The sequence below is a fragment of the Passer domesticus genome, chromosome 12 (genome assembly GCF_036417665.1).
Source record: "Passer domesticus isolate bPasDom1 chromosome 12, bPasDom1.hap1, whole genome shotgun sequence".
Lineage (NCBI taxonomy): Eukaryota > Metazoa > Chordata > Aves > Passeriformes > Passeridae > Passer > Passer domesticus.
In genome coordinates, this window is record NC_087485.1 from 8,704,174 (window position 1) to 8,728,698 (window position 24,525).

At 40.1% G+C, this 24,525-nt stretch overlaps 1 protein-coding gene and 1 long non-coding RNA gene across 2 annotated transcripts in view; one reads left to right on the forward strand and one right to left on the reverse strand.

Annotated features, from left to right (window-relative positions):
• The window catches only part of SMPD3 (sphingomyelin phosphodiesterase 3), a 103,469-nt gene extending 88,912 nt beyond the window's left edge, over positions 1-14,557 (reverse strand). Inside the window, exon 1 of the mRNA XM_064386787.1 lies at positions 14,290-14,557. The gene's annotated coding sequence lies outside the window, so the exon portion shown is untranslated. The remainder of the gene's footprint in view (positions 1-14,289) is intronic.
• Positions 2,029-24,525, forward strand: part of LOC135279403 (uncharacterized) — a 107,043-nt gene continuing 84,546 nt past the window's right edge. Inside the window, exons 1-2 of the long non-coding RNA XR_010346646.1 lie at positions 2,029-2,123; positions 5,298-5,572. This is a non-coding gene — a long non-coding RNA (uncharacterized LOC135279403). The remainder of the gene's footprint in view (positions 2,124-5,297; positions 5,573-24,525) is intronic.

Sequence of the window (24,525 nt, forward strand, 5' to 3'; positions counted from 1 at the left end):
AACAAAACCATATGGGATTAAATGTAAAACCCTTCTAATACCCTGGTGTATAATTACATTATTCATTAGCAAGTAACCTCAGGTGGGCTTAATTTAATGTTTCCTTCCTGTCCCTTGAGCAAACACAACACAGAATAGCTACTCAATTTGATCCCAAGATCCTAAAGCCTCAACAAAACCTGATGGAGGCTTACAGAAGAGCCACCCTGGGCTACCCTCGAGGATTAAGAGCGCTTACCCAACTTACAGGTTCACTCACTTAAGAGGAGAGGATGGCAGATCCATGTGCTTCCATCATTTCTCAGTAATTTCAGAGGAAAGGCATTGTCCTGCAAGACTTACTTATCATTTGGTGTTGTGTTTTGTCTAACTCCCCATTTTGTGGGCTGGGCTGGTCCCTTGTGACACGCCCTGAAAATGGGCACCTCTGCCCTGAGCCTCACCTCGCATCTCCCTTCAAGAGAAGCTGTAACCAGGCTTTGATTTCAGCTTGGTACAGCCTGGGTAAAGATCTGCACGCTGACAGAAAAAAAAATTATCTATTAAAACAATGCTTAATAATCTATTCTATAACAATGCTTTATATCTATCAATAACAAATTACTTAATAAAACATTCAATTACTTAATAAAGCTACACCTTTTTGCTTCATACTGCCTAGCAGAGTTTATTTCCACAATGCCAAAGCTGAAGAAAGCAAACCAAGAGCTTTACGAGCAGGACAAGCAGAAGTCCCTCTCTGAGGCGATGATCCACAACATCCGGACACGGCGGCCATGCCTGCCGCTAACCGGCTTCTCTCAGCTGCGGCTGTTCCTGCGCTCCTCCAGGCCTTTCCCTCATTCTGCAAGGCTACCGTGACACTCCCGAGCGGAGCAGCGGCCGGCGTGGGCTCCTGAGAGGCCTCGCCCGCCCTGAGGGAGCCGCTGACAGCGCGATTGTCCGCCCGCACGCGCTGCCATGCGGGTCCTGCTTTCCCGCCGCGCGCGCTCATTGGCTGCCCGGCTGCAAGGGCGGAGGTGAGCATGCTCCAATTGGCTGTCCGGTGGTGGAGGCGGGGCCTTGCAGTGAGGGCGGGAGCAGGGTGTGAGGGCGGGAGCAGGGTGTGAGGGTGGTGACATGGTGTAAGGGCAGGAGCAGGGTGTGAGGGCGGGAGCAGGGTGTGAGGGTGGTGACACGGTGTGAGGGCGGGAGCAGGGTGTGAGGGTGGTGACATGGTGTAAGGGCAGGAGCAGGGTGTGAGGGCGGGAGCAGGGTGTGAGGGTGGTGACACGGTGTGAGGGCGGGAGCAGGGTGTGAGGGCGGGAGCAGGGTGTGAGGGTGGTGACATGGTGTAAGGGCAGGAGCAGGGTGTGAGGGCGGGAGCAGGGTGTGAGGGCAGGAGCAGGGTGTGAGGGTGGTGACATGGTGTAAGGGCAGGAGCAGGGTGTGAGGGCGGGAGCAGGGTGTGAGGGCAGGAGCAGGGTGTGAGGGTGGGGACGCGGTGTGAGGGTGGTGACACGGTGTAAGGGCAGGAGCAGGGTGTGAGGGTGGTGACACGGTGTGAGGGCGGGAGCAGGGTGTGAGGATGGTGACACGGTGTGAGGGCGGGGACACGGTGTGAGGGCAGGGACGCGGTGTGAGGGCGGGAGCAGGGTGTGAGGGCAGGGAGCGCGGTGTGAGGGTGGGGACGAGGTGTGAGGGCGGGAGCAGGGTGTGAGGGTGGTGACACGGTGTAAGGGCAGGAGCAGGGTGTGAGGGTGGGGACGCGGTGTGAGGGCGGGAGCAGGGTGTGAGGGCAGGGAGCGCGGTGTGAGGGTGGGGACGAGGTGTGAGGGTAGGGACGAGGTGTGAGGGTGGGGACGAGGTGTGAGGGTGGGGATGAGGTGTGAGGGTGGGGATGAGGTGTGAGGGCAGGAGCAGGGTGTGAGGGCAGGGAGCGCGGTGTGAGGGTGGGGACGAGGTGTGAGGGTAGGGACGAGGTGTGAGCCGGGTGTGAGGGCGGGGACGCTCAGGGCACTGGGGTGCCAGTGGCTCAGGGGGTTTGGTCACAGATTCTGCTGTTCCCAGGAGGAGGTGCTCTGGTGAAGGGTGAAATGTGAAATGTCCACTGAATGTGTTCTCCTCTAGATGAAGTGTGATCTGTATGTTATTCATCTCAATGTTGTATTTGTTCGAAGATAACGTTGTCCTCAGAATAAAGTGTCAGTGCCCTCTTGAGGAATAGCCTCACTTTACCTTACCTGTGTCTTGCTAATGCTATGCAATAAGCTTTCAACAACACAGTTCTTAAACCAGGGGAAAGGTGCATTTACTGATAATAATGAATAAGCCCTTCTACCTTTATTGATGCCTGACTTGAGTTCTTCATAATTATATTGGCTTTTTGCATTAATGTGTAATCTATAATGTTTTGGAGCCGTTCCATGCTGTTTATTTAATTAGTTTGCCTGACCCCAATATTAAAATATTTCTGCATCTTGTAAAGTAATCTAATTTCCAAAATACCAGAAAGATAATAATATTCTGGATGAATTTTGGAATTATTTTTAATATTCTACTTGTGTATGCCATAATAATTTTTCTACTGCAGTAGTGGTAATAGACTCATCAGTGCTTAAAGAATTTCTGGAGATCTGTCCTCAGCAATGAGCTGTTTTTCTTGAACCATACAGCTTGAACGCTTATTATACAGTGCACGAATAATGAAAACGATGTGTACTTCAGTGTATGTCTGTGTGGTAATGCTAAATACAGAAACACCATCACAGAACTCCAAAGAAGGATGGACTTTTCCTCTTGTTTTCAATGACTGGCAGCAGTAATGGGCTGGAAAAGTAACAAGGAAAACAGGAAAGTCTTGGCTAACTGACAGTTAATGTAGAAACTTTTTTTATTAAGGTGCTCATTTGGGGTACTATTCTAAACCTCCTTTTTTGTGAGAACTATTTCTCTTCATGATGCTATCAAAATTCAAGATCAGTTTTCATGAGACCTCACAACACCTCCTTGTGCATGCAAAGCTGTTCAGTTCTCAAACTTGTTCTTCCTACAACCCCTACACCCTGTGCATTGAATTCACTCAATGTTCAACAATATGTTATGGCCAGATTTTTTAAGGGTTCTTTTTGTCAGTGTAAAGAGAAGTGGATTGTACTCAAAAATATTTGAAAGTATGTGGAGACTTGACTGCAAATATTTAGTGGGTTTCAAGATGCAGGTGTTGGGAGCTGACTGTTATGAATGTCTGGAATGTTACTGAGAGTAAATCTGTAGCTGTGAGAAATGCAAGCTTTGTGGAAACTATTTTATTCCTAGTAGACAGATTTAAACTGGGGAGGAAGGGTGAGGTGATGTCATAATCCTTAGCTTCTGACACTGTTTTCCATATTGAATACAAGAGGTAGTTTTTGCAAATGAATGCTAGATAATACAGTTATCTTTTAGGTGCTTATGCCTATTGAGCATTTCCTCACTTGTAAAATCTCTTTTTACTCACTCTCTTTTTACTCACTTTCACATCTCTGAGCTACTTGCTGCTGTTTTTTCAGGTAATGACCTTTCCATTCTTCCTTTGTCTATTTGCTCCTGTGCTGATGCAGAACTGTCAGCTTGGGGCCCTACACACTGCCTGCAGTTCAGCACATCACCGACATTTTTATAGAAACTGTTGAAATTGTGTGATTCTGCTCACTTCACTTACGTGCTTGGCAGCAGTCCCTTCATGGGTATAGCTGTTGTTTTTGCTCCCTACTGAATGTTCCAGCTCTTGCAGTGTCAGTTCCTTCACCAGCCATCTGTCTTGCTGGCTCACTCACTATCTTAACAGCTCTCCTTCTCAGACTAGATGTAAGTCCTAGTGAGTATGCCATCAGCTGTTAATTTTTTATTCAGAAGCTTTTAAAACAATTGTTGCTGCACATGAATATCCTACATTTCAATCCTCTCCATCCCATCCTTGGCTCTTAATGGTTGCTTTCTTCTGCATCCTCCTTTTTACAGGTTCCTTTGCAAATTGTTTGTCTATCACTTCACTTTTTTCCCTGAAAGTTTTAGAGTAATTTTGTTCAATTTGACAACTTGTCCCTGAATTCTGTCTGGGGGATTGCATGTCTGAATGCAAGGAAGGCCTAATCCAGTTCTGTTTGTTGTGGCACAGTAACCCTACAATCACTGCAAGAAGCATCTAAGTAGTTTCAGACATTACATGAGTCAGGTAACAGCTCCTGAGAAGAGTAAGATTGTTACCTTTTGTCAATAAGTTAGATAATAACTTCTCTGTGGTGGTATCAATGTTACAGATAGGATAGATTGTCTTGTAGCTCAGGGGCTGGCATATTGCTAAACAATCTAGCAATCTTTTTGATGAAAAGTTCTATTTGCTTGTAAGCCAGTCAGGTCTAGATACAAAATTACTTTATGAAGCCCTGAGAGTATAGTATTCCTTATTATAGTAGCAGTTTGGTTTATTTTTGTACACCATACTTGCTTTATAGTCTTCCAATAGCTAAGATTCAGTTAGATAGTGTTGAGAGCTTTATAAACTTGGTTTAGTGCAAATTTCAGTTGTAGAAATGAACCACACAGATAATAATTTCAATAGAGACATAGCAGCTTTTCTTCTTTTTAATGTCTATTGATAATCCTTTCTCAGACCTTCTGCTCCTTTCCTGGACAAACTCAAATATTGTTTATTGCTAGTGCTAATTAGTCAGCCAAGCATCTGCAGCTGGCAGCTGTCCACAATGAAGAAGCCCCAGAAGACTAAAACTCCCAGTTGATTTGCATGTTAGATATCATTGTTTGTAATCTTCTGGATTTTTTCCACACTTAATGTTTCTTAACGGTAAAGAAATCTGAGTGTGCTTACAGTAGTAACTAATAATTAGTGATTTTATTTATTAGTGGATTTTATTTCCCCACTGTACTTATGACCTCCAGGATAAATTTAAACCTGTCATTTAATGCCTCTCACGAGGGGCTGTCCATCTGAGAAAGGTTTGCTTCCAAACTAAACACTGCCACTGAAACAGGTCTTCTCATAATGTGATGCTCTTATGCTGGTAGAAGTGTGTGTTCACAACACATTCATCCCTTCTGGGCCAAAAAGTTAAAGCTCTATTACTACATTGGTAACAGAATTTATGCCAGTGTAATAAATAATTCCAGTCGTACAGAAAAGTTTTACTAAGTTACACAGTATTTTTCTGCCATTGCTCAGGCCTTTTTTTCCTTTGTACACAGAAAGTGAAAACATGCAAGACAGCAGCATAGACGACAATGAGAGTAAATGAATTTCTTTTCTGTATTTGTCCCAGGCAAATCAGCTCCCTAACTCCAGAGTGTGGCTGCCAGTAGGAAGGTGACAGCAGAGATTGTCTCCAAAACCCTATTAAGTGAGGTACTCAGGTGTGATCATGGCAAGTCATATGACTAAATATAACCAGCTAAGGCAAAGAAATTTGCACCTCTCCAGAAATCTTCAACAGTGAACTGGTTACTCATATACTTTTTCTCTCATAATGTGAAGCTACAAATGTCTTATGCTAAGAAGAGCAAGTATCCAAATCCAAGGAAGCTGCAGAGGAAATGGGTGAGCTACAACTTATCTTCCCTTCTTGTTACCAGGATATGCTCTGTAGTCTGGGTTCAAGCCAAGCATTATCCCATGAACACTAAGGAATGTCATTGTTGTTAGGTGAACACACCACCATGATAATTTACTTTGCTTGAAATAACTTGTAAACTGGTTTCAGAAGAATAAAACTATTCACCAGAATGTGATTGGAAGGGTATTTTAAGAGCAAACAAAATCTACTTATATGCTAGGCTAGAAGGAGCTAGCTACTACTTAGCATGCTATTAACTAAGAGGCATCTCAATTAATTCCTTCTTAAAAAAAAAAAAGGTTAGGCTTCACAAGATTTCAAGATTCCATGCTTTAAATAATCTCAGTTACCAAAGAGAATTCCTAACACACCAGCTGGAATTTCCACTAATATAGTTAAGGAAGTGTGAAGTGGTGAAGTGTAAAAAACCTCAATTTTTATATTAGGCTAATAAAATCTTTCCATCGTGGCTTTAGTTTCATCATAGTTTTATAGTATTATCATTAAATAGATTAAATAATATATAGTATTATAATTAAATAGATTTACATTTTATCAAAACCATGTGAGCAAGACATGCCCACTTAGCAAGAAATGCTCATTGCAACATCCTAAAGTAATAGGAACATCACTGTGTAGAGTTTACTATTCTTTTTCATACTTTTTAAAACAGGGCATGGCATGATGTTCCATTCACCTATAATGTGTTCAGTAAGAAGTTAAATTAAGTGGCTTTTCGTATTCTGTAAGAACAGCTGTGGCACAGATCTGAAGACTCTATAGGCAAGTTCTGAATGGAGAAATCTGGAGCTGGGCCTTGCAGTGTTGTCAGAAGTAGCTCTTCTGAGGCAGATTATGAAATTAGAACTGTAATCTCTGCCTGACATAGAGTTAATATGAAGCCATTCCAGGACTGAAGCTGTTTACTGGTTCTTCCATCTGTCAGGATTTTCCTAGCTTCTATGGGAAGGAAATACATTCATTTGAAACTGAGATTGCATGGAGGAAAACTTTCTTTGTGACTGCATTAGGGAGCCCTTTGAAAGAAATGTAGGTAGCTGCTGGCAGACCACCAGGTGAAGAATTGAATGGGCATAATGGATGTATTTATTTACAATAACTAAACAAACTAAAAATCTTTTTCCTCTTCTTAGATGTGACATTTGAAATTTGTTTGTGCAAGAAGAAACAGTGTGAGAAGTAATAGTTAAAAACCTTAAGTCGTTAGGAGAAAGAGAGACCTGAATGAGACCGACATTGGGGGATTTTTTTTCTTTTGTTCTTTCTTTTAGGACTGGGTTTAGCTGACTAAAGTTTAATGTGTAAAATCTGCAAGGTTAATGTGTAAGCTAGACTTGAAGGACCTTGCCATTGGGAAATAATGAAAGGAAGAATTGTATCAGCTGGCCGAGATGAACATCACATATTTGCTGTAAATTACTTGTGAAGGCTGTCTTGGAAAGTCCAAAGAGTCAGCATAAGAAAGAACACTCACTTTGTGCTAATCAAGTGGTCTGGTAGGGTAGGGTTCTGTATCTATACACTGAGTCTTCTGTGCTCCATAGCCTTTTCTTGCAGGATTATTGCAATTAGGTATGTGCAGCAACAGTGTGTGTGCTATGCATCAGAGAAATATTCAACAAATGTATCTATGTTCAATAAAGATTTAGTTGCACCTGTACTTTTTCACCTTATGTCCACAGGCTATATTATGTTTTGCTTTGGAAGACATAAAGAGGAGGTATTGGACCACAGCTGAGGTTCTAAAAATTGTCAGGAAACTAGTTTTTAAAAAGTTGCAAATACCTACTTCTGTCACTTATGTTATTTGAAAGCTAATAGTTTAACAAGAAAGGTGAAATGGCAAGGGAATTGCCATTCAGGCCTTCTCTCAGTGAATAAAAATCCTTTTATATCCAAGACATTCCATTTGTTTACAGCAACATGCATTTGAATTAGATTTGCCAAGCTGTGGTAGCCAACTTCCTGAGCTTCATTTCCATTGTACATTGTCCTTTCAAAAGAATGTTTATCATATAGCTGATACTCTGGTAGTAATGAGAATAATTTACATAATTGCACCTTATCAGGACTAGATTCTTTCAGTAATTTTTCCAGCTTTGCTGTGGGAGTAAGAAAAGTTTCCCCAGAACTTCAATCAATGAAAGGCTGGTTTTAGACTATAGAGTCATCTTTACTTGCTCTGTCTTGCTATGCTTGCAGAGTAACAGCAGCTTAAAGCTCTATCATGAAAAAGGGGTGGTATGTGCATCCTCTGGGATTAGCAAGGATCCCCATCTCCAGCCTGTGCCAGCAGTGTCCACATCCACCTGCACAGGAATTCATATTGTCAGGGTCTCTTCTTCCCTCTCTTTCCCCCTCAAAGAGGCACTAGGAATTCCAAGAGGGGTTTTATCCTTCTTTTCTCTCACTCATGGCAACCAGAGAACACCAACTGCTCTCTATCCTCTGACTAGATCTACTAACACATACTAGTTCACAAAGAAATAATAAAATTAACAAGATTCTTATCTTTCTTCAATTTTCGCTGCCAGTTCCTTAGCTTGGATAAAAGACTCTTGTCCATGCAGGGTTTTCTAGACTCTCCCTGTCTTTTCTTTCTGCAGGTAGGGTCATCCATGGAGTTCAGCTTCGAGCTCAATGAAGGACTCTTAGAGGAAAAGCTATAAATCTTTGATCTCTCATCTGTATGGCAGTGCTGATTTCACAGAAGTAACTGTGATGAAGGAGTCAGGAACTGAGTATTTTTTCTTCTAGTCTGTGATATTTGAAGTGTTTCAGGGCACACTTATAATTCTGATGTATTTTCACTTGTCATTTCTCACTGAGCCAGAATTTCTCATTGTTTTCAATGACAGACAGTCCTGCTTAGCAGAATGGGAAGGATGGAGTAGCCTGTATAGAAAACCACAGCCCCTCAACAGATAGCTGCTTACATTCCTTAGATATTATCTCTTCCCAGAAAGGGTTAAACTCTACTTTTTCTCCAGGCAGTAATTCCTTTGTAAAGTAAGAAAACAAAGTTTCACAGTTTGCTGATCGTGAATTTACCTGCTAGCCTCTTTGCAATCCAGTTACCCAAAAGAAATCTATGGAATTTTACCCCTTTTTCCAACATGGCTGTACCAATGTTTGGAGTAAGTGAAAGGAATAAAATGACCACTTAACTCTTCTTTTGGCAGAGAAAAGATTGAAGCAAGACATCCTGCTTAAAACTGAAAAGCTTCTACTGTGCTTGAAGCACAGTATAGGTGGGAAAGAGCTAAAAAAAATCACCAAAACCCTGTGTTAAAGCAAAACTGTTAATCAATGTTAACTCATTTAGAAATAGTTAAGAGGGACAGATGGAATCCAGTTATTATCTCTCTTTTACTTGAGTCAGTTTTAAAATATATTGAAGCTTGAGTGGCAGATATGGCTTGTCACTTTAAAGGGTATTTTTGCTATTGTTAATATTGAAATAGATTGAGGAACAGTAGTTAACAGAACTCTTAAGTACCTCAGAGAAAACACTTGTCTTGCATTTATTATCTCAGCTTTCAGATTTAAGCAGCTATATGTGGTTAAACTTTGAAATTATGTAACAGTAATAGAATGCTGTTCAAGTTGATGCCTTCTAGAAGACAAGGGAGTAGGGGTGGGGGTGTGATTGTACAGTAAACCCACGTTAAACTTTTTTCCTTCACTGTACTCCTTGAGACAGCAATCAGCTCCCCAGAACAGAACCCAGAACATGCTCTCTGCAGTTTGCTCTGAACTCAGAGTGCATCTTGTGGGTTTTTCCCCATAAGACAGCGATAGAAATCTAAACATTGATGTAATTCATTTTTAAATCAGAATTTCTCAGCCTATGTTGTTTAATTGCAACCTGTTCCCTGGTAACATATTTCTAGAGCAAACATCCTCTTATTATATGAAGAATATGCATTTTTAATTATCCCAAAACTGAACTGAATTGTTAAATCTTGTTTTTATTCTGTAGTTGAGCTGTGTCATAGGTCACACACTACTTTCCAAAGTGCAAGTTTCAACAGATGCTGTGTGAATCATGTTAACAAAGGGCACCTTTAAAAATAATTTCCTATATTTTAGGATGCCAGTTTTTCTGCTTTGTGTTGGTGATGCTGAAGTTTTAACGCACTTCCAAAGCAAAGATAACAAACCATGTCACCAGAGCAACTCTCTACTGCAAATGTGACTAGAATAATCCTTTTATGCTGGCACAAAGATAAGTGGACACGCAGAGGACAAACTTCTTGTGAGTGGAATATTGGTTGATTTCTCTTCTTTTATAATTTCTGAGACATCTTGGTTCCAAATTTAAAGAAGACTGTATAACCATCTTAAATGGAAACTAATGGAAGTTCTGTTTGTTTCAGAAATTTTCAATAATTTGGTCCTGTGTGTCTCATATGGAATACCTCAGATGTCTGTATGTGCAAATTTTGTTAAGTTGCATTTTTGAGGACAACTAGCAAGAGATCTAAAAAAACCCAAGTGTAATTTTTTGATAGCAGACACAGCCTCAGACACATCTCAAAAAAAGCTAAAAAAGAAATCTGAAAAATAACAGAACACATTATTTCATGCAGTTCCTACAAAGAGGTGCTAGTCCAGGCCTGTCACCCCTGCTCTGTAAAATAGCAGGTGAGCGAAGAATGCAAACTATCAAGTATTAGGCCAGAGAGAATAATCATCACTGACAGAGAAGCAGGCATTCTGCCCAGGCACTTACTCCCACTGAGGAGACTGGGGTCAGCTCACACAGAGTGAGCTTTCTGTTCTTTAAATGTGCTTGTCAAACCTCAAACTTGCAGCACAAGATTCAAGACTGAGAGATTTCTCCGTTTCCCTCACATTCACTGAAATTTTCTATAATCATGAAATTGCTTGCTCCTGCTTTGACTTAAGAGGATGTTTGCTGGTCACCTCTTTAAGGTGTGACAGCATTCTGCCTCCTTTTAGAGTAAAAGCTGAGTGGCTGACAGCACAGCCTCAAAGGACAGTATGTGCATGACCAAGTCAGGAATCACCAAAGTCTGGTGACTTCCCAGTGGATAAGTACAACTGTATGTGCAGGGCTAGAATTCTGTCCCATAGTTTTCATCTTCTTGCCCCCATCCCAAACACTAGAAACAAAGCTGAGTGGAACTTACACAAGGAGAAATTGTAATTCATTGTAATTCTACATAAATACTGTCTCCAAACTGCCCATTTCTTAGAAACTACTTGTTCAAGACAAAACAAAATGGAAGTGGATATTTCTGCAAATCTTGTCAGCATTGTGCTGTCAGCTCAAATTATGGATTGTCCCTTTTTACAACAATGTCACAATTCAATCATAGTCTAACATTTTCCCAGATTTTAGAGTGACTTTGACCTATGAGACATAAAAATACATGATTACAGCAATAATGCCTGGAGTGCAGCTACAATTTTCTTCTGTTATGGAGTGTTGTGCAGAAGTTAAAACAAATGCTTAAACACTACAGTCAAATACTTAGAAGCTATACCTTCAAAAATCACTGAAAACATTACCTGAAACTTGAAGCAAGTCACTGGGATTGCTCCTTTTTAGTTAGCAGGCCCTTTCTTCTAAAATGAAGCAGTACATAATTGCTTATTGTAGTGTGCATTTAAATGCATTTTTAAAGAGTAGACTTGGGAGTACCATATAACAATCTACAGGCATTTATGGGGATAAGTAAAATCTAGTTATGTTTAATGCCAAGAATTGCTAGAATTCAAGTAGAAAATTGGCACTACACAATACATGAAATTATTTTTTGTGCTTTTAGAATTGTAGAAAATACATAAGCCATCTCAGCCATACCTAGGGGACAATATTAAAAAGATGTTTTGGTAATACAGAGTACTTTGATTCTCCATACCATATAAAGGTATGTGTCCTGTCATTCTCCCTCATACAGACAACAGTTAAAAAGTCTCTGCTTTTCTATAGCACATGTTGATTATTAACTAGAGCATTTTGTACAGATTGTCCTTATAAGAATTTTCTAATCCTTAAAAAACCCCTACCCTTAATGTATTGCTGTATAGTGTGATCATAATAGTGGCTCTAACATTAAATTATATCCAGGTCAGGTTTCTGGGCAAGTCTTTTTGAAAAATAGACTTTTACTGAAGTGTAATGGAAACATTTCCATGACTTCAGCAGTCTCCTTTGGAAGTTAAAATAAACATTTCCACAAAGAAATTGCAACTTGAGATTAAATTTACTGTGCTGAATGCATGATAACTGGACACAGAGAGTTGCAGTGGATCCTGCATCAGTAAAATATTGATTGTTTATTGCCCAAGCTGACATACAAGTAATTAGCAGAAATATTCTATTTGCAATAGCCTTTAGGATAAACAATGTTGGGAAACACAAGAGTCCTTTTTAATATATTTTGGGAAGCCCAGGTTGTTTGCTCTATTAAAAGCATGTTGCACTGGCTTCATTAGGACAAAGCAGCTTTGTCTTTGTCCTAACTGACCAGGTAGAAACATGCATGTGGCAGCAAGCACAGAGTCTCCGTTTATGAATTATGGCAATATAGGGGTGTGGTCAGAGCATGCTCTTAGCTTTTCTCATATTTTAGTGGCTTCTTGAGGGCTCTTGCAGGCAGCAGCACACTGCAAACATAGAGTTGAAATGTCTACAATGTCCTTCTGTTATAAAGCCTCTTATTCCTACCCAAAAATGAGAACCTATGTTAAGGTTTAACAGTGTCCTTTTAAATTGGAAGCAAGCTGCTACAGTGAGATATTCAGACTGGGTTAGGCAGAGTATGCTATGGTTACCATCACTAAACAGAGCTGGAGCTGTTAAGATCAAAATGGTTGACTTGTCACTCTATAGTAATTGCTCCCTGTGGAAAAAATTCAATAGCATCGCTTAAATCACACATAGTGATCACGTGCTCTGAGGCTTCGATGGCTCTTAGACTAAAAGGCAGAGGTAGGGAGGAGCTGTGTCAGGAAATCTAATTCTGCTGGTGTGAGGGGAAGCTTGCCTTGCACACAGTCATGTGCACAAATTGATTTTTAATTTTACAGTAAAGCACTATTTTAATTATTAACTCAATTGATCCCTAAAAGGCTACTGTTAAAGGCCAGATGTTATGCCCCTGCATGTCCAAGGCGCATATTGGAAGGAGAGCTTTTGGATGTGAGATGACTGTCAGACTGCATTCAATCTATTCAACTTCTTTTTGTTACAGTAAAGCAGAAAATCTGTTAATCTGCAGCCTCTATAAGACAAATTGAATGCATGCTGTCTTAGAAATGAATTACATACCTGAACCCTAATAACTAATAAAAAAAATTTAAAAAAAAATAAAAAAAGAAAGCCAAGTCAATAAAATGAGAAGGACTATGTTTCTGTCCAGAGTGGAGAATCTTTAATATTATGGGAATTTATGTGAGTCTCACGATTTTGCTTTTAAACACTTACCTTACTGCTGCCTGCAATTGTTTTCTGGCTCTTTTCTTCTGACAATGATACAGTAACATGGGGAGCAGGAGATACTTAACACACAAAGAAATTCTAGATACGGGGCAGAAGTAAGTTAAGGCAAAGTGCTAAAAGTATCCTAATTAGACTGCATTTGATTTTCTACAGGAAGCAATTTTTTAATCTTAGTTTGGTTCTTCAGTTTGTTTTGAAAATCAGCACAGAAACTGTACAAGTTCCTGCTCAGACTCCATGCAGTCTCCTGTGTTAAACTTTTCTCACCATCTACACCTGATAAAAGTGCTGAGTTTCTGTTTTGCCAGGCTTCCCCTTCCCCTGCCAATTTCAGAAGGGTAGGTTAACCTGTCATACCAACACCAAAAGGGTGCAGCTGCATCCTACTCAGTTTAGGGAGAAATAGCTCAGGAATACTCACTGATCCCGTGACAGAAGGTACTACACATACAAGCAGTGAAGAACACTTGCTGCTTGATTATGCATGGTTAATATGCTTGCTCAATTCCCTATTCATCACCCAGCACTAAGAGGAAGCCTGAAGCATCAGGCACAACAGCACAATGCTTGGCTCTAAATGACTTCATGTAGGATGCAACTTGCCACTTGGCCTTAAATACAGTGGAATTTTTTCCTCTCTTCTTCTGACACCTTGTCACAGAAACACTGTGGCTGCTACTCTGACCTTCTGCTGCTTCTCCTAGCTCTTCAGTGGGGCTGGAAATCCACACGGAAAGAAATAAGAAATCATTGCAGTGCAAAATCTATACAAGCATTACAGTTAAGGAGGGAACTCAAGGAAACCATTTTGCAGTCTTGACTATAGCACTATCTTACCTGTATGACAAACACATCTTTTCCCCTGCTGAACCATGAGAATAGGAATGTGATTCTATGAGCAAATTAATATACGTAGGGGTATTTTCCCCCTACATCTAAGTAAGTACAGATATTTGCAGTTAACCAGCCATCCCGCTCTTCCCTTCCCCACTCCCCGGAAACTAAAATAACGAAACTACTCAAAAGGCATCTGGACCGCACCGCTTTGTTCCCCGCGGTCCGCCTCGCGGAGCTCGCTCCCTGCACACAACTCGCGCCTCCGGCAGCCTCCGGCTCTGGGCTCGGCAAGAGCCCCCCGAGCCGGCAGCTCCGAGCGGAGGGCGGGCGGAGATGCAATGCGGATGGGCGGGGAGGGAAAAGCTTTACCTGCCGCCTTCCCCCGCGGAGCCAGGGGCGCCTGGAGCTGCTGCATCCACGCCGGGGCGCGGCGGGCGGGCGGGCGCTCAGAACGCCTGGCGGAGGCGGCTGAGCGCCGGGGCCATGGCCGCGCCGGGGAGCGCCGAGAAGGGAACGCCGCCGGAGCCTCCGTAAGCCGCGGGGAGACTCAGCACCTGGGCGCTGAACAGCTCCACGGAGCGCCACGGGCGGGGCCGGCGCCGCGCTCCCGCCCCTGGGCGCGGGGGGGCCGCGCTCCGCCCGCCGCCCGCCGCGCTGCGGCCGCCCCGCCCCGCCCCGCTGCGCTCCGCGGGGCCCCGGCCCGGGCGGCGCCCCAGCGGAACGGGCGGCGGTGAGCACGCTTCCCAGCCGCCCCGCGGACAGGAGGCGGCTCCGCTCCGGGGACAGCCGGGAGGTGTAGTCCTGGCGCTTGCGGAGCGCCGGCTCGCTTGGGCGGTGCCGGGGGCCGCAGCGCCGCTGCCCGGGCGGGAGCCCCCGGGAGAGCGCCCGGAGCCGCCGCCCCCCGCGCGGAGAGCTCCGCCCGCCCGGAGCCCGCGGGGCCGCGGCTGCCCCGCTCCGCGGTGTTGGCGCTGCGGCGCTGCGCTTTGTGCGGAGACTTTCCGAAATGTTTGATTCTGTTCTTTTTTGGGGGTTTTTTGGTGGGGGCAGAAAAAACTTCTTTTTTTTACAGGAAAGCACAAAATCTGCTACTTTGCAGACAAACTGAATGCATGCTATCTTGGAATTAAATTACGTATCTGAACCTTAAGTATTAGTTAAAAAAAAAAAAAAATCCAAGTTCCTGAATATAAGAAGTACAATGTTTCTGTTCAGACTGGAGAACCTCTGATAACATCAGAATGGATGCAAGTCACATTAGCTGGATTTTAAACTTGCCTTACTGCTCCCAGCTATTGTCTTTCTGGCTCTTCTTCTGGTTTAATATGGGGAGCATTTCCATAACGTCTGACTGTCCATTTTGTCAGTTTTTTGGGGGGAGAAAAGAAGTGCTAGTATAGTTCTTACGGTCTTAGAAAGAGTCCTGAAAGCTGTACTGCCTCCCTTCCTCCCACCAAGATTCAGAAGATAGAAGATACATATTGTATGTTGTATGATACATGTGTAGCTGTTCAGAGCAGCTAAACAGAGTCAGGACTCTGCCTCATCAAAAGCAAAACACCGCAGAAAATGTAGCAAAAAACCTGTAATCCAGTTGCAGACGGCTTTTAGAAAGCTATCTGTGATATCTATGTTTATACAGGGCTTCTCATGTAGTTATGAATTATTTTCTGAAGTAGTATGTGTTATTAGTTAACTTACAAATGAAATGGTACAGTATTTCCAAGCATTTTCTATTTACTTGGTCATCAAAAGGAAAAGTAATTATTTAGTGTAGTTTTAAATTAGAAGTTAATTTACTCTTTTGTTAATAACTACAACAGAAGAATCTTTTAAATATTATTTTTAAAAAATTAGTTGACAAGTAAATTTAGAAGTTTGGGCTCCCACCTCACCCCGAATTATGTGGCGCTGAAAGATGCTGAAGACTTGTGTGGAGGATCCAGTATGTTTGAGCTGCATGAAGGTCCCTGCTTTTGATGCTGTGAAATCCTGTTTTCCAAGCATTGCCCTCATCTAGAAGGTTTTAGCTACTGTACTGCCAGCTTTCAAGAAATATGACAGAAATCTGGGGCAGCCAAAAAAACCCCTGAGCAATATGTTTTATTTACTCTGTGTTAGCAAAACCTCCCTTTGGGTTGTCTCCATTCCTATGTGGTTTATTCTAAATCAGTGGTGCAGGAGTTAGGTTTACTGCTTATTTTTATTCAATGGGTAGGCATTATAACAGTTTCTTGCCCACTTTTGGATGCCTTTTTGGACAGTTCTTAAATGTAATAGGTTTCCCAGACAGCAACTGGATCACACAGTCACACCCTACTGAGCAAGGTCTCTTCTGCAGCAATCCTGAAAGGGTGAGAAGTTGACACTGATGTTACATTTTGCACAGTGGTTCATGGATTTAAAGTACTGCCAGATTTGTTGTAATGGATGCCTGATATGATACGAGATTCTATGCCACCAGCATGCTAACTTGATCACAGCATAAGTCTTTGGAATATATACAGCTGTTTGATAATTATTCTCATCTTTGCTACATGCTGACTGCTAAATTGCTTCCTGAAGTACCTTCCCCAGTGTTACCACAAGACTCACTCAGCTCAGAATTATGTATTCTGTTCCCTACCTTGCTGAACTTTTCAGCATTAGAAAGTTGTAGCAAAATATAGTAGATAAGTTTAAAACAGCATTTACTTTATCACAACTTTTGTTTGACTGAAACACATTTGTAGATGTGGAAAGTATTTATGAAATATTATGGCAAATGCTTCACTTTGAATAATGACTCTTGAGATTATCCAAGATGTGGATTTGATATAGTAAAGAACAAATTACGGAAAACATTTTCTTCCATTTGGTATCTCCTTCACATTCACATAACAATAGAATGTGCTTCCTCCAGGCTGGGGCTTTAGTGTGCAATTGGGGCTCCCTTTACAGAAGGCTGCCTGAGATGGAGGCAGTGGAAACCTGCCCTGCCCTGCCAAAGAGCCTGCCTGAGGCAAACACGAGGCCTGAGGAAAACCTTCAAGAGTGTAGGCAGCTATAGGGCACTCCCAATTTACAAGACCATAAGTAAGCAAACCTTTTAGTGCTAATGTGGAGGACAGCTACCACTACTCCCAGCTCTTTGTTTTCCCACCCCATTAATCTTAATGACGCCAAGTTTGCTCTTTTGTTAGCTGAGAGGGTTCTGCTAAACTACTAACCATATTCTGCTTTGTAAAGAAGAAAAATAGAAATATAGATACATTAAAATGTTGACACATATTTTGAAATAGTTGTGAATGCTGTAAGACAGTTCAAATTATCTTTAATTAAAGGATTTAGTGCCTGAAAGAATTTAATATGTTACTTTAATACATAGTAACTTAGTTAATCAAAAGCTCACATCATTCCTACTCTCCTCTTTCATACCCCCTGTTCTGAACTGCAAATTTCTGAGCACCAGAACAGGAGAACAAACATTGCTATGCTTCCAAGCTCTCATAGAAATTCCTGAGAACCACCTTAAAATCTGGAATTAGGTCTGGCTAGGTTAAGGTTTTTACACTTACACTTGATTCCAGATGGAAGTAAAATTGGAATATCTTTATCAAATCAAATATGAAAAGTTCATTGGAATTTTGCACAAGGAGCCATCAGCCATTCAAGTACAGCTGAATCACTGGATTCATGGATTCTGGTTTCTGCTAACAGCAGCTGTAGTGTGCTGTTGTCAGCAGCAACCAATCTGCTTACCCTGGAGACAGTGACTCCCATTTTCCTGCACACATAAGATAGATTCAGGGAAACCCAGATAAAAGATTAAATTTCTTCCCAATCTCGATGAAATTCATGCATTTATCTCAGTAGGCCATCTATCTTGTGAAGGAAAGCAAGAAAAAATTACTGTTATTTTCAACAGATGCCACAATGTGTTTCTTCTTTTTAGGTTTTGTACATCCAAATTCTTATTGATGGGCTTAGTAAACATTTAATTAGACATCCTGAAGGACCACTGATCATTCTGTCTAAGGACTGCCCAATTATGCTTTCGAAGGTTTGTTCTTATTAAATGAAAGAAGAGCAGATGTGATGATTCACCCTCACTACCTCCATTTTCTCATCCTCAGTAAATTTAACCATACAGGGCCAACATTTTCTTTGCCTTGCAGAGAAATAAACTGACAGAATAAAGTAAGAATATTTCTCTTAAGTTGTTAACAGGATAGAAAAGCTGAGATTGTGCCAAAAGGTATAGCTAAAATAAATGGCACAGCCGTACAGAGTCTCATAAAATTGAAAGGGTATATAAAATAAGAAATTCAAAGTATTTGCTAAAAAATACAACTGTTTTTAAAAATTCATAGATACAGCCTTGTTCAGGCCTTAAATAGTCACTGTCTAAATAGGGCTTTGAAATTATTTTTAGTCTTTCCAATTCACATAGAGAGTACTGCTAACTGGTTTGATGTGTCTTGCACAAGTCTTTCTTGATTCTGCCCCTGGAGGTTCAATGTTTTATCAGTAAGAGATAGCAAGGCACAGGATTCTATGTATGGAGTTGTAATGGTTTGTTTATCACTGATTGAGCGTAGATGTCAAATGCACAGGCAGAATAGACTGAACTGAGAAAGCGGTTGATTTTAGAGCATCAGTTAACAAACCAGGAGGAAAAAAAGTGTGAAATAGTTGTAAATGTGCAAGACTTCAGAATTATGACAGGGAACTGTCAGACAATAATGCTAAAAAGCTTTAATTGGACTGTCCAATCTTTTGCTGTAGTTCTCTGAGATTTGGAGAATCCAAGAAGATGATCAAGTGGGCTTCACAGAAGGTGACAAGAGTTGTCACGTTTGCAGAAATGAAATGGAGCACAATGCAGTATCTCTAATTGAGCTGTGTTGTTGGGAAGCAAGTCAGGGAAAGGAATAAAAGTAGGGAATGAAAAAAGGAGAGAAAGTAAGGTATAGTGAACAGTAAGGCATTGGGGTAGGGCATTCCAATACCTATTGGAATTGTTGCCAGCAAATTTTGTTCTGTTACTGCTATGAAGAGACATTTTTAGATATTATATTGTTTAATTGGATACTTCCATTTATTAGTATCCACAGTAGGAAATTAATTTTTCCAGTCTGACTTTATGCTGTGGCTTCTGACACCCTCACTGTGAAGCCTACATGAACAGAAACTTAAAGCAGGAATATTTTTTCTATGAGGAAAAAAAATCTGTGTCTTGTTCATCATAAGGCAGCTGTGCTTTGTGTAAAGAAAAGAGAATGGATTATATTGACAGTCCTGCTGTCACTAAGGAAGGATAAGGGGTCTCATAATGACTAAACTGTATCTGAAAGTAGTTGAAGGTAAAACTTGATCCAGAGAGGAAAGTTAGGTGAGTTTTTAATTTATAGTGTTGTATGGATAATGAAAAATATTTTACTGACATGGTCCCCCAAAGCAAGTTTGCTTTATCTCCTGCTGCACTTTTAGTTTAACTTCTTTAGCAGAGTAGCATTTCAAGTATCAGTTTCCAAAGGCAGGGAAACATTTCATGTCCCTACAACTGATTTTAGTAAAATAAGTGTGCTAATTAAACACTGAATCCTTAAAAATAAAATTATTTTGTTCACCTTCCTAAATACCATGAAATAATTCCCATAAACCCTGGCTTTCAAAATTATTTGGATTTGCTTGACAAGAGAGTAGCAATTACTTCTAAATGCAGCTGACCATCAAGAGCCGAAGGCCTGCAGTTAAAAAACCACTTTTGCAGCCTTAGCAAATTTCTTTTAAATCACCTGTTGGACCACACAAGCAGAAGGCAAGTTACCATAAATTAAGACATGAAGACATCTGGTAGTTGACAGTGAGTATTCTCTTTTGGTATTTATGGTACTATAGCTTGAGGCTGCCTATAATTTATGGATGGAATTTTTTATGGGTATGGGTGAGAATTATCTTCCTCTAACAGGAGAAAAAAAATGCAATACTTTTGATCTGAGATAATTTTCAACCATGACAGGATATTTCTATTTCTATGTAGGGGGGCAAAAAAAGCACCACAACCTTTCTCAGTTACTGGGTGTAACTCAACAAAGCTTTCTTCAGACTGCCACCAAAACCTGCATTTTAATCAGTGTTGTGCTCACAGCTACAAGCTATTAGTTGCAAAGCAGTGTAGTGTTGAAATGTTTCATTAATATAAATTGTAGTAAAATCAACTGCATAGAGCAGATTGCATTTAGAAAATGTTTAGAGTTAAAAATATCATACTTAAAGAAACTTGTTGTACTTTTTCACTTAATATTTCTTTCACCTCCCAGAGTTTAAATTCAAGACAGTATTACACTTAACTTAGTTAGCTATCATCAGATATCTGGTGCCAAAAAATTTATTGAGTTCAAAATTGTAAGAGGTTTTGTTACCTCTTATAATGTAAAGAGGGTGAATGATTTATCCAGTATCTGGATATCTTCAGAGAACAAGATGTTCTAAAGTTTGTAGGAAGGTTGTTTTTACCTCATCAGGATTGGAAAGCACTCTTATTTTTTTTCTTTTTTCTCTCTCTCTTGACCTGTATTTCTCTTATTTTTACATTAGAAGTCTAAGAAATCTTGTTTAAAACCCCATCTGAAAAATATCTTGAGATCTAGAAAAATCCTAGTGGAAGAAAATGCAGAAGTGAATTTAGACAGTCACTCAGAAAAAACACATAAGCTTAGGTTGAAGGCACACAATCCATTCTTATGTTCCTAGGCAGAATGTACAAAAGACAGCAAAGCAGGAGCCAAATGTTTATTTCCAGCTTCAGATCTTTTTGTTGCTCAGCAAATTGAATAATTAGGGTTGGATCTGCAATTTAAGCAGTGTAATTATCTAGAAGAGTAGACTATGCTTCAGATTTCTGGAAGAATGGGTATCCTTTTTCAAGTCCTACTGGCCAGGATAATTGTAGCTTCCAAGTGTGCAATAGAGGATGATGATTGCTTTTAGACTTGTCCTAATAACCAGAAGCATCAGGGCATCTCAAGCTCTTGTCCTGTGAACAGTTTTAATGACATGTAATAGACACTACAGACCTGGTTTCTCTGGGCAAATAAAAATGTCTCTGATTTTTGATCATTCTGTTTGGAGCTGTACACTCATCTGTATTCCTTCTTGTTCACTGCCCATCCTTGGGAATGCAGACACATTCCTTCATTACTGGAGTTACATAACATATAAAGGTCTCCAGTAAAGAGGAACCTTGATTTCAAAAACAGAAGCAAACCAGAATCAGCACAGTGCACAAAACATGCTACATCAGTTATTCAGTTACTAAATTTGAGGATTTTTCTGATTACTGCTTTGTACTTTGAGTGATTACTAGTTTATGTTGATTTTTTTGAAATGCATGTCCTTTCCTGATTTTTGGGCTTGCACGTAATCAGAATTGAATGTATTACCAAGTGGTATGTGCAATCTCCTAACTTGATTTTTAGCAGTTCTTTCCCCTTGCATAGCATTACCAAGTTTTGAGCATTACAGACATTTCAAAACAAGAAACTACCTTCTCCTTACAACTCACATTGTATTTGTTATTTCCCTCAGTTCTTAGTGTCTGAATTTCTTTGTGGAGACAAGGGGTTAGCAAAGCTTTTGTTCAAGGTTTGAAAAAATAACATTAAAGCAATAATTTTTCAGTGAATATAAGAATTTGTTCTTACGTTTGACTTGGAAGCTCTGCAAATCATGCTTAATGTTTATTTTTCTGATTGGCCCAGTGGTGGGAAAACCTAAATGTACCTACAGATCTAGCACTCAACACTTGGGATTAATATTTTAATAACTTAGACATTTAAGTGACTCTAGAGGAAGTAGATAATTCTTTTGAATGCTTTTGAATGCTTCATTCCTTGGGAGTGCCTGATGCAGCTATTTAATGGTGGACCATTCTGATCTTTCTCTGAAAATGTTATCATTTTAATGAGTCAGGCTGGATCACTTCTAGAAGAGCTCTCTAGGCTTGACCTCAAGAACACAAACTGGAAAATACTGCTGGACACTGTAGTTCAATTCAGAGGTTCAGTTAAGTTGCTTTACATAACTGGATTTTTTTATGTTGGCCTGAAATGGGTTCTCTCCCCCAGTGTGCAAGAGGCCAATCCACACAGAGCACTGGGGTATTTGATGTTGTCAGAGAACAGCATTAGTTAAAATGTGCAACATCTTGTACATTTGAGTCTACTTCTACATTTGAGTCTGCTTCTACTTCTACTTCTGCTTCTTGCTGTTCCTAGGAAGAATTTGTGTGCTTTTCATCACTTGTGATCTTTTATTGGGATTCCACTTCCTAATGCAACCAGGTAATTTCTTCCCCCACAAAGTGACTCAGCCTTCTTCAGGGCCCAAGGCATGTTTAATAGCAGTAAAGACTGACAAGCTGAATTTGCCCTCTGTGTTGTAACCAACTATTCACAGAGTTCATGAACTATGTAACGTTTTGTCGCTTTTTCTCCAAGTTCATAATTGTGTTAATAAGGTCCAGTCAGACAAAGCTTTAGAAGATTTGAACATCATCTTTGGCAAAGAAAAGTCACTAAGCAAAATGAGAGATGCTGGGCAATGTTTGAGTTGCTTTCTCCTTAAAACAACAGCAACAGCAACAAGAATGAAATGAATTTAATTTCTGGCCGACTACTTTTGGCAATGTCTCCTGTATCTCACACTAAGCTTCTAAGAGGATTATTGATTGTGTATGGTAGCAGCTTCCAGTTTCCACATTAGCCTTAGGAGGAAATTAGATGATCTATAAGTAAATACTGTAAGCGTAAAAACTGTGCTGAAGCCTTTCATTATTCATTTGAATTGGATGTTTTGGTTTTTAGAAGACAACTCCATTGATGTTATGGATGGTTTTACTGTTTTGTTTAATATTTTATGTATGTTGGAGTAGAAAGCCACTTATCGTGGTACTTTTTAGTATAAAAACATTAAAATATCATTATTCATTTTGCAAGCTCTTTGTGAAATGAAAACTAAGTATTTGCCCCTTTCATAATCCTTCAAAAATACTAAGTTTGGGCTAGATTTAATTAGTTAGGCCTTATTAGAGAAAAAAACAATTGCTTAGCATGTTTGAAAAGCAAGACCATTAATTTAGATTCCTAAGCATAGATCAAGCTGCCTACATTTGGACATCCAAGTTGGGAAATCTCAGAATGCTTTGTAATTCAAATTAGTTTAATATTGAATAATTGCCATAAACAGTTTGTCTTATTAGGTTCTAGTAAAAAAATTTACTTTGATTCTCAGATTAACATTGAATAACAGATTATTTCAAGAATATTTGATCTGAATATACATCATTAAGTAGTACAGGGAGGAGGGAAAGAATTAAGCTGATTCAAACAAGATTCATTAAGTATTAGTCCATACTGAAGGCATATACTGCCTATCTGGTGAAAAAATTACTGTAATAAATAGTTAGGAAAAAGTTTAATGAGCTTTATGAAACAAATTCAAAGTCTGCTAAAACAGAAACCTCTGAGAAAAAAACTATTAGAGAGATGAGACAAAATGAACACATTGTGTAATAAAACAAATCAAAAAGATCAGACCAAAGTCTAGAATTGAACAGCTTCTCTATTTCCTTCTAATTTTCTTGGTGGAAAACAAAATCCAACAAACAGAAAACCAAAGCAAAAAAATTCACAAGCAAGCATTTGAAGACATTTGTGGCTACTTGGGGTGATCTTTATAGTTGGCTCTATTGTGTGATTCTTTCTGGATTTGAAGGAGAGATTTTAGTGTTTAGAGCTATGTGTTCTATGATTTTTTCATTAAAGATATTCCCACTAGGTAATTGGTTTTAAAAACTTACTGATTATTCAAATCCTTAATTTCTCTAAGGACAATGCAACAAGTGAATCAGGAGGGAGGGTGAACCTGAACACGTGAATTTAGTAGAAATCTTGGTGACTTGCTGACTCAGAATTTGAGAGAGGTTAATGTTTTTTTCTGATATGACACAATATTCTCCTCCAGTGAAACATTTTTGGTTTCTACTATCAGAAAGATTTGTTTTTCAACTGATAGACTGCCAAGCTCCTTGCTCTTATCTGCTGCAGGCACTTGAGTGCATTTTTTGAAAGTGTTCACTGTGGTAGGTGCAGAAGTACCTCAAACTGTACAATAGGTGCCAGATCATCTCACCCTGAGAACACTGCTCAGGCTGATGCTAACTGAAGGCTGAAGGCTTGCTTCAGACTGGATTTCTGTTCTAAATACTTCCTTTCTCCAAAGGTAACTAAAAGAATATGAAGATAACACTTAACACTATAATTTATTTCTCACAGTTCTTTTTCTGTGTGGCTTGGTCCTTGAATTTCCAGTTTTAGCATTTTAGTAGTTTAACACCCTGTGACATAAAAAATGGATTGTGCCAACAAAACAATGTAATTGGTTTCTTGTGATTTTATGATAGTTTCCAAAGTATCTTCAGTTAACCAAAAAATAAAATGGATTTAAACAGCAGGCAAATTGTTATTAAAAGGATTATGAACTTTTATCTATGCTGAGCATTTGCCACAAGCTATTTAGATGTGAAATTGAGAATGAACAGAAATGTGGTTTTGTTTAAAGCCA